Raw genomic sequence first — 11,078 nt, 5'->3', positions numbered from 1 at the left:
TGTGGGAGGATTCTAGGTGGTGTAATGAAAACGTTTGATTCCTTTCTTTTAGTGTTACACGATGATCAGCATTCATTTTACACAGAATATGGACTCCACAACCATATTATAAATAATTATTTTAATTTCCTGACGTTTTGACCTTTATATTAAGATCATCATCTGGAGCATAGACGTATATACAGAGACAAGCTAAATTACATTTCACACAGTATGCTGAAGAGACAATGAATTGATCAATGGTTATTTTACTGGCCTTACTTCTAGTAAAAATAAAATTACAATAAATGAAATAAAATAACTACATCAAAGCTATATTCTATTTAAGACAATATCAGAGAAACATTCTTTCATATAGATGTTTTATTACAGTAAAAATTATGTCCTAATTTAACACAATTATTATATTAGATTCAAGATCCTGGAAAAGCACCTGCTGTTTACATCAAACCAAAACATGGTATGAACATAAATTTAAGGAGGCCTGTGAGATTCTTATCAACCACTCTAATCTTAACAATAATGATGGTCTAAAAACCCCAAGAATATGGAAGGCACATATTCTACCCACTTAACCTTTCTCCCTAAAAGTTAATTATAAATATTACCATAGGTAATCCAAGACCTTACATCTAATATAATAATTGTCATGTTAAATTAGGACATCATTTTTACTGTAACAAAACTATCTATATGAAAGAATGTTTCTCTGATATTGTCTTAAATAGAATATAGCTTTGATGTAGTTATTTTATTTTATTTTCACTAGAGGTCAGGCCAGTAAAATAACCATTGATCAATTCATTGTCTCTTCAGCATACTGTGTGAAATGTAATTTAGCTTCATTCTCTCTCTCTCTCTCATAATTTGTGTAAAATGAAAAAAATGTTTGATTCTTCTGGCAATGATAAAGAAGAACTGGCTGTGAGAGTGAGGGCTATACAATCACTACCTAAGAAGAGCAGGATCCATCTTCGGATGAAACAAACATGTGGTAACAAAGAGAAAGAGAAGCTTTCCAGTGAAGAACTGTCTAGTGATGAAGATGAGACAACTCATCAACATTTTAATATGAATGATAAATCCAAAGAGATCTTATAACAGTTATCCATACATCATTAATAATGAAGTGCCTAAAAAATTGAGAAAAACATATTACTATACTACAAGTAGTCAAATACTACTAAAGAAGAGGAGGAAGGTGAAGGAAATCAACAAAAATGGTTTAGAACCAAATACAAAATTTGTGCAAAGATATTGGATTTAAAGCAGGTAATGGCTTAGGAAAATATGGTCAGGGTATTAAATAAATTATTAAAACATCAGAACATCATGAATTCTGATGTGGTCTTGGTTTGTATGTTGAAGGATTGGAACCTAGCAGTATTGACCAGGATTCTCCCTAAGAAGAGATGTCTGCAGAAGATGTTAAATGGATGCCTGTATGTAAGCTGGAGCCACCAGTAATTAAAGAACTAAGACTATAGGTTAAAGAGGGTGAGAAAAAGCTCATGATTAGTAATGAAACACCTGTCTTTGCATTTGAAATGACTGTGCAGAAATTGAAAATGAAATCAATTATTAGAAGGAACAGTCATTAAAATTAAAGAAAAAATACTAATATTAACATGGTGTATTTCAAAAAAAAAATAATAATAATAAATTTAACTATGAAGTCTAATATTTTTTCATGCTTTTTAATGTTTTAAGTTATTCTACATAATTCATGTAATTCATGTGAGAGAATTTAAATGAATACCTTTTTTTTTGTTTATCTGTCTAATTCTGAGTCTGGCTCCCATTGATAAAACCTCAAAGGTCAAAACTGATCTGGGTAGTGGCCCTTCCCATAATTCATAGTATTATACATCTCCATAAGGATATGTGCATTGCATTATGGTATACTAAGGCAATTAATGTGAAGTCATAGCGTCTATATACAAGTAACCCGATCGTGAAGTGACTTCATGCGCAAACTTTGTTTGCTTACACTTGGATCAAGGGTGAAACCGAGACTATAATTTCTTGGCATCTTTAATTTATTGTCTAAGTCTAACAAAAATAATGGAGGGAAGTAGAGCAGTTCTGTGTAGTTGGTGGCACCTCCAAGGACTCATTGCAGGAGGGCACTCTACAACTCTCAGTCTTCATGTAATAATAATAATAAATGGATATATTGAGTAAATAACAGGTATTGTCATGTCAAAAAATTATTAAAAAAAAAGTTGCTTAACTTAGATGCCTGCCATCAGGCTCTCATAAGCCAGAGAGGTGTCAGTTACTTCCAAATTTTGAGCTGTCCGTCCCCACCAACCAAAACAAATAAAAAAAAAAATGAAAGCATAAGGCAGCAAAAAAAAAAAAGTGGTACATAATTTTATTTTATTATTATTTTTTTTTCTGAAAATGCTTTTCTAGTAGCTTGTTTTCGTTCAGACCCACTTATTTTCAAAAAAAAAAAAATCAATATATATATATATATACACACACACACACACAAAAATTGTGTTACCAGGGAGATGTGCATTCTGGATTATTGCAAACTAAAATATCAGGGAAAGAAATAGAATGTTCTATTCTATTTATTATATTGAATTATATTCTTGTTTAATCCTTTATCCAAGTGTAAAGCAAATAAAGTTTGCCCATGAAGTTTCTACCCACATTGTTCATCTGGGGTAGTAGAATTTTCCCATAATGCATAGCATTATATACACTGAAAAGGATGTGTGCTTTGCATAATGGGCAGTGGTGTAGCTAGAGCTTTTGCCACCCCTCTCAATACACACCAAAAATACCAAAAAGTCAAAATGACGTATAGGGAAATAAATTAAAACACTTATGTTTATTTTTGAAGTAAAACTTTAATTTCATTATTCTAAAATGTTATTTTTCTTGCTTTTCTGTTAGCAAAATCGGCGATGACATTTTTGAAGTCTATTTTATAATAATGTAGGTAATTCTTAATCTATTTTATTTAGAAAAACTCCTCTCACAACTAGCAACACTTACAGCAATTGTGAGGAAAATTCACAGTAGTATTACGATATTTGGAAATGAGTTCTCGAGTCTGTATTTTAGAATTAACTGCGAAAGTTCAAAAAGGTTCAAAGTGCTGCCCTGGGTGGACCGCCCCTCCCTAGCTATGCCTCTGATTATGGGATACTACAGCAATTAATGTGAAGTTATTAACCTCTGTATTCAAGTAACCTAGTCACATAGAAATTCATGTGCAAAGTTTGTTCACACTTGGATTAAAGATTAAGAAGAATGTAATTTCTTAGTATTTTTAATTTAATGTTCTATTTGATTCTTGCTTAACTTCTTGTTGATCATAAGGGTTGTTATATTGTATGCCATATAAACTTTTCTTTAAAAAAAATAAATAAACAGTCCAGTCATGTGAGCTATTATATATTATTATGGGAGGTGTTAGTTGCAGTTCATTGTAGTTGGTGGAGACAGAGTTGTAGAGTAGGTGCCCTCCCTCGATGAGTCTTCGGACTCCCTGGAGGTGTTACGTAATAATAATAATAATAATAATAATTTATTGAAATGTCAAATAATTACAAAAATGAAATAAAAATTAAACAAACTCAGACACATGTAAAATAATAATAAAGAAAAATCAATGATTTACAGTAGAGAAAACGATATGCACACTGATAATTGAGCTTAAAATAGTGCACTAAAAATTACCCTACTTTTAATAGTAATTTTGAATTGACCTGAAAAAAAAAAAAAAAATGGAACACTTGCATTTGATTTGATTGACATCAATTGATTTGATTTGAATGACATCAAATGATTTTTTTGTTGCTGAGTCTTAATGGATAAGTCTGAAATTGAAGGTAGATACTTAGTGCACTTCAAGCCCAAGCAAGCAGAATTAACTTCATCTGTCAGTTGGTTTCTTTTGTCCATTTTAATGTTATTTAATGCCGAGAATAAGGTCTCGCAAAAGTATGTAGAGGGGAAAATTGTGAGTAAAGCCATTACTAAATTTTTAAGGATGCTAAAAGTATACATTTAAATGTTTGGATACATAAAAGCCTTTTATGTATCCAAACATAGCACCAATACTTTTACCAAAACCTTGTTCAGTTCATTCATATGAACCGAGAGGTCAGAAAAAAAAAAAAAATCAGTGTGTTGCTCCATGTACAATCACTGAGCTGAGAAAGCTGTTCCAAATTTTTATTCTTGACATTTAACTTAATTTCTTCATAGCACTCCACAAATCTTTCGAAGACTTCTTCCTTGGCTCAACCACCTCACATTGTTGTGCATCAGCAACAACAATAAGTTGATTCAACTTCCTGCAATAGTTCAGAAAATTCTCTCTTGTGAAGGGGTTGAGCAGCTATTAAATTCACTATTTTTGTTACAGCTGTCATTACATCATGTAGTTCTGTGAATTTTGCCTTGGCACACAACACCTCCTGGTGGATAATGCAATGAAACGGCACAACTGGATGTCCAATAGCTGCCATATAGTTTCACAAATGCGATCTTTTTTCCGACCATATTGGATGCCCCACCTCTCATCACAGATAGACATATCAATGCTTCGGTCACAGAGCACTTTTAGAACAATTTTAGAACAATGTTGCATATTTTGTTTCCTGACATACTTATTGGCACTGTTTCTAGCCCTATCAGCATTCACCAACACCATTTATCGGGTACGGGTGAACGCTGGCATGTCGTCGTTGACACGTGTGTCATAGGTTCGCCATCACTGTGCTAGGACATTCAATATAATGATAAGTATTACACAACGCCTGAGTCATTTTCTTCTCCCTCCTCTATATACACCTGCGAAATATTAAAAAAAGATGCATAACTCCTATAAATATACTTCCTTCTTCCCTCTGTTACAAAGCATCACAGAGCTCCCCTTCCCTATTCATAACACTTCACCTCACTTTATATATAATGAAGAACATCTGAGAGATATCACCTATGGTAGAACCAGAGCCATGGCCTTATCCAATCATCTGCTTAATTCTTCTGATCCCAATGATCATCATTCCACTGTACACTCAGCAAATTGGGATAGATCCGAAATTATATACAAATCAGTGGTGGCTCATACATAAGCACTACGACACTGCAGCACCCCCAAGGAAAAAAAAGAAAAAAATTAAACTTTGTTTGTGTTTATAAATAATGACAATGCTTACAACTCTATATAAATGCAATACAACATGTTAAAGGTTACAGCTTATGTTTTGACATTGATTGAATAGTTAATAATTTGAATTGTTTGATTAACAATTTAGATTACAAAACAAATGCACTGCGATCTAACGCAGTGTCGGAATTATCACATTCGGCCAATAGCAGCTAGACTCGCTGATATTCGTTTGCGCTTCTCATTGCATGTTACAAGTGATTCCAACACTGCTCGTTTGGGCAGTGTATCGTATGCTTGTGCGAAATTTTCTGTGAGATACGAAACTTTTATTATTGGTGCCTGTTCATGGTGAGAGTGAAGTATTTTTTGTAAATCTTATTTTATTTTGTTAAAATAAAATATAATTATTTATTTATTATAGATACAAGGCTGAATTATGACGAGTATCACTGTTGAAAATATTATTATTATTTCGGGAAACTCCAAGGAGTTGACAGACTCATCGAGGGCGGCCCTAACATGTCAAGAACAACTATTTGACATTCACACAGTATCATACCTCGCCTTGAACTCATTCACGGTCATAGCACCCACAACAGACTGGCAGCCTATTCCACTCATTCACCACTCTCCAAGTAAAAAACCTAGCTCTAACACCCCTGCTAACCACATTCTTGCCCAGCTTCCATGCATGGCCCCCTAGTCCTCCCACCACCAGTCCTATTCTCAAAAATATCTTCTGGATTAATCTTATAGAAACTCTTCGGTAAATTGAATTTCTCAATCATATCACCCCTTTTCCGCCTATCAACCCATTTTTGCAACCCACAAATCTTCAACCTGTTCTCATAAGGTTCATTCCACAGACCTGCTATCATCTTGATCACTCATCTCTGGATCCTCTCCACCTCCTCCCCATCAAGAAGAAACCCTGGCGCTTATATCTGGGCACAGTAGTCTAGTTGGGTCTTATCGAGGTTCAATATAGTGGAACACTAACTTGCTTGTCTCTGCTCGTCAAAGTATTCTTCAGTAACCAAGTGATTTGATGAGCTGATTTAGTCACTTTTGCAATGTTCCCCCTAAACTTCAACTCCCTATCCACCAACACTCCCAATTCCCTGGCCTCATCAATCTCCTGGAGTACGGTTCCACCAATGTGATATACTGCTAATCGTTTCACTCCAAAATGCATAACTTTACACTTTGCCACATTAAATTGACATCCATTTCCCCTAACCCAGTCCTCCAAACTATCCAAATCATCCTGCAAAATTTTGACATCCTGTGCACTCAAAATTGCTCCACCTAACTTTGCATCATCAGCAAACAAGTGAACACTTCCTCTCAGATCCTTTCTTATATCGTTAATGAACAAATTGAAAAGTAGTGGTCCAAGAACAGAACCCTGTGGCACACCACTAGTCACAAGCCGTCTTTTGGACTCCACTCCTGAATAAACCACTCTCTGGTATCTCTCCATCAACCACCCTCCTATCCATCTCACCAACCCTATATCCATCCCCATCTGCTCCAGTTTACTGATTAGAGTTCCATGTGGTATCCTGTCAAAGGCCTTGGCAAGGTCCAGTAGAATCACTGTAAACCCATTACCCTTATCCAGTTCAGCTGTCACTGTGTTATAAAACGTGAGCAAGTTACTGAGGCATGATCTACCCTTCACAAAACCATGTTGTCCCCCATACAGTATCCCATTTTCATCTATCCAATCCTGTATTCTTCTCTTGACTAATTTCTCCAAGACCTTGACAACGATTCCTGATATACTAATCGGTCGGTAATTTACAACAGCAGTCTTGGAACATCCTTTATGCAGTGGAACTATTTTCCTCTCTTCCCTCCCCTCGGGACTAACCCAGACCCGAGACTCAAAATTAAACAAAATGGTCAAGGGTACTGACAGTTATTTAGCCGCTTCACGTACGACACGAGCTTTTATACCATCCAATCCCACAGATGTATTGACATTGAGGTTTTGCAATAGACTACTCACCTCCACTTCATTCACCACAATTCCCATATAATCTATTGGTTCATTCATTTCTGCAATGTCACCACCTGGAAGATATATTCCTGCAAAGTTCTCGCTCAGTAATTCAACATATATCAACTGATTCGGTTTCCTCCCTACCATCGGCATTCTTTAAAATCATTCTGCCATATACATTTTTTCTTTTACTTGCAACATATCGAAAAAACTGTTTAGGATTCTCTTTAGCCTGCATGGCCAATGTTCTTTCGTAATCCTTTTTTGTTTTTCTTACCACACTCGTTACCCTTCTGGCCTGCGCTTTATATCATTCATGTGCCTGTTGGTCACCTTTCTCCTTAAATTCCTTCGATGTTTCTTTTTTTGCAGCTCAAGCTTAATAGTGTTATTCATCCATTTAACCCCAACTTGATTTATTATTCGGACTCTAGGTCCGAATAATAAATATGAAAAGAATTATATTTTTTCAATTATCGTTACACGAAACAAATACACTGCGATCTAGCGCATTGTGAGAATTATCGCGCCAATTGCAGCTAGACTCGCCGATATTCGTTTACTCTTGTCATTGCACGTTACAAATGATTCCGACACTGCTTGTTTCGGCAGTGTAGTAGCTTACAGATAAATTGTATGCATGCGTGCGTTATTTCTGTGAGATACGAAACTTTTATTATTGGTGTTTGTTCGTGGTGAGGATGAAATATTTTTAATGAAGCAATTTTTTAATATGTAAATTTATTTATTAATAAATTGGTTACTGATTAGAAAAAAAAAGATTTTTTTAAATTATTATTTTTTTATTTTGTATATGCAGCACCCCCCACTTAAAATTTTACAGGCTGTCACTGATACAAATGCTATGATGAAGTTGAAAGAAAAATCTTAGAGTCAATGGAAATTGCACTAAATCCTATTCACCTTAATGTCAATCTCAGCTACTTCTCTGTTATTCAGCTATGGTGGTCTCGAGACCACGTCCTCGTGCACAAGAACAACGCAGCTTCTCCGCGAATTCATTTTAATATGAGCAATCCTTTAATAATTTAGAACTCTGATATACCCAAGTAATGTTTTTATGTATTTCTTCTTTCTTCTATGTATTATGTATCCGATGAAATCTTTTAGAAAGACAAAACTAGTAGTGCATTTAAAAATAAATTACCGTAGTTATTTTATATTTTAACATTCGGCTATATATATATTCATACGAGTAGAAGTTCTTTTCCTTAAAACATAAAATAGTCGTGAAAACCTAATAAGGATAGTCTTGCAATGGAATTTCTAGATAATTTTTTTTAATAATTTCCTCGCTTTCCTTCCTTGTAACATAATTCTGTAGTTGCGTATGACAATATCGAAATTGTCATATATTGAAACGACTGTTTGAAATTAAATTTAGTTTTTGAATGAGTATACCCTGTCCTACCAAAATTTATGACATAAGGAAAAAAACATATCTTTAACACGTTCATTGCCAATCACGCGATATCGCGCGATGCAAGTCACCACCAAACGGCCGATCACGCGTTATCGCGTGGACGTCGCTAACTAAATAAAAAAATTTGGCCACCACACGAAATTCCAATTTTCAGCTTGGCAATGAAAGTGTTAAAAATATGTGTTGCCTAACTTTTGGCGTAATAACAGCTCCAATGTATTATGGAATGTTTTCACTAATTTCTAGTAGAAGTTGGCAGTATTCTACTCGCTCCTCCTTTAAAGTTCCTGAAGAGGTACATCAGAAGAGTGATAACTGTTGTGCGAATAATTTTTTCCTTTTTGCATATTTGAAATGTATTTCATGAACAGATGGTGAGAAGTGCCATGTTGACTGTACTCTATTTCTGCATTCCCGTGTATTAAGGCATAAGTACTGGGAAAAAACTCATGATAAAAGTTTAATGGAGTGAAAGAGCACTAGGAAAAGGTTAAAAAATAGTATTCAATGCTTCCAATATTTTATCTCGGTTATAGGAACATCGTCAGGAAGTACAAAATGAAACTTATAACACACAAAAGGCAGTACAAAGCTAACAAACACGTGGACGAAAGACTAGAGATCTAACTCTGTGGACATCGACAGATGTCCACAGAGTCCACGATCACCTAGGATGTAAACTGGGATCTCGAAGTTTGTATTTCCCATATTTTGAGAAGTTTTATGCAACCATATTTAAATTAGGCTGATTTTTAAGAGCAACAGCAGATTCTAAAAAGTTTTTCTTTTCTAAATTAATTCTGATGGAATATGATGGTCTTTTTCCAATTGATTTTGTGAGCTATATCCGAAGCATGTCCTGCAAGGCAAGATTGACATAGTCATGACTGCAGATGTATTTTTTTTTTCTTCTATTCAGATAGTAGCTGATATTCCTGTCTGTCCATAGTAGGCCAATTTGCAAGAACAAGAAATTGTATTATTATTATTATTCAGGCCTCCATGGAGTCAAGAGACTCATTGTGGGAGATCCTGCCTAGGAAACACAAAGTCTATCATGCCACTCCTTGAACGTTCTTGCTCTTACCACTCTATCAGGCAATGCATTCCATGGTTCAACCACCCTCCACGCAAAGAAACCACTCCTCATCCTCTTGCACACAGCTTCCTTTCATAACTTCCAGGTATGGCCCCCTTGTCATCACTCTTTCCCACTGTTTCACCGAGTGAAAGAATTCCCCAGTGTCAACCTGCAACTGCCTCTCAACAGTTTAAATGTCCCGATCATATCACTTCTCTTTCTTCTATCCACCAAACTCTGCAGCCCACATTCCCTCAGCCGATCCTCATAACTAATATTGTACAGTCCTGATACCATCTTTGTATCCGCCTCTGGATATATACATACACCTAGAACTGAGAGGGGAGGGAGTTTGTCTTTAGTGGAGTGGATAAGGGTAGCTATTTTTAAGTGGGACTTGAAAGTGATTTATTTATCTCTTTAATTATTTAAAGTAAAGAGCCAATAGGCTTCATTTCGGCGATGTAAAACATTATTTACATTAAGGGGATATTAAATCCCACATTGTTTTAAAGCCGAATAAGAAACTCAAAGATCGGAATCAAAGAGTTTCATGCCGAATATAGTAACTATAAACGTATCGGCGATACGTTACTAGTAGCGTAAGCTAAATCACGTGGTTCAAGTACGTAGTACAAATTAGGGCACCTCGTTGCAAAGGTGAAGAAAGTTCTGATCGCTATTCTTAGTATTTTCCATTTTCCATAATGTAAAACCCATCTCCTAGAAGATGTATGATGTTATACATTATGGTGGGAGGTCACTACCCAGACCGGTTTCGATCTTTATTGAGATCTCATCAGTGAGTAGCTAGACCAAAGTATAATACTAAGGTTATAGCGAAAAGAACTTATATACTCTGCTATACGAGTTGTCAAAAAGGTGCACCCATAAATTATTTAAAGTAAAGAGCCAATACTAAGAATAGCGATCAGAACTTTCTCCACCTTTGCAACGAGTTGCCCTAGTTTGTACTACGTACTTGAACTACTGCTTTAGCTTGCGTTAGTAGTCGCCAATACGTTTATAGTTACTATATTCGGCATGAAACTCTTTGATTCCGATCTTTGAGTTTCTTATTCGGTGTTAAAACAATGTGGGATTTAATATCCCCTTAATGTAAATAGTATTTCTTTAAGATTCTGGATATTTTTTCTAATGTGCCTCAGGCATAGGGGATGGTGACAGGATTACTAAAATCTTTCTGAAGAGAAAGTGTGATTATTAATTTTGAGTTCTGTTGAAAGAGGCACATCAGAGGAATGATAACCGTTGTGCAAAATTTTTCCTTTTTGCACATTTGAAATGCATTTCATGAACAAATGGTGAGAAGTGCTATCATAAGCCACTAAGCAACTAAGGCAATGTTTAAGAGTGGAAAGTTTGGAGGGTGGTAAAAATTGGC

At 35.3% G+C, this 11,078-nt stretch overlaps 1 protein-coding gene across 2 annotated transcripts in view; it reads left to right on the top strand.

Annotated features, from left to right (window-relative positions):
* The window catches only part of LOC150100851 (WD repeat-containing protein 46), a 240,227-nt gene that overhangs the window by 19,369 nt on the left and 209,780 nt on the right, over positions 1 to 11,078 (top strand). The gene's annotated exons all lie outside the window — the stretch shown is intronic.

This window comes from Typopeltis vanoorti, chromosome 12, assembly GCF_054136105.1.
Source record: "Typopeltis vanoorti isolate ZY-2024b chromosome 12, IOZ_Tvanoo_1.0, whole genome shotgun sequence".
NCBI lineage: Eukaryota > Metazoa > Arthropoda > Arachnida > Uropygi > Thelyphonidae > Typopeltis > Typopeltis vanoorti.
The sequence above is the reverse complement of the archived record's forward strand: the minus strand, read 5'-3'. Positions and strand labels throughout refer to the sequence as shown.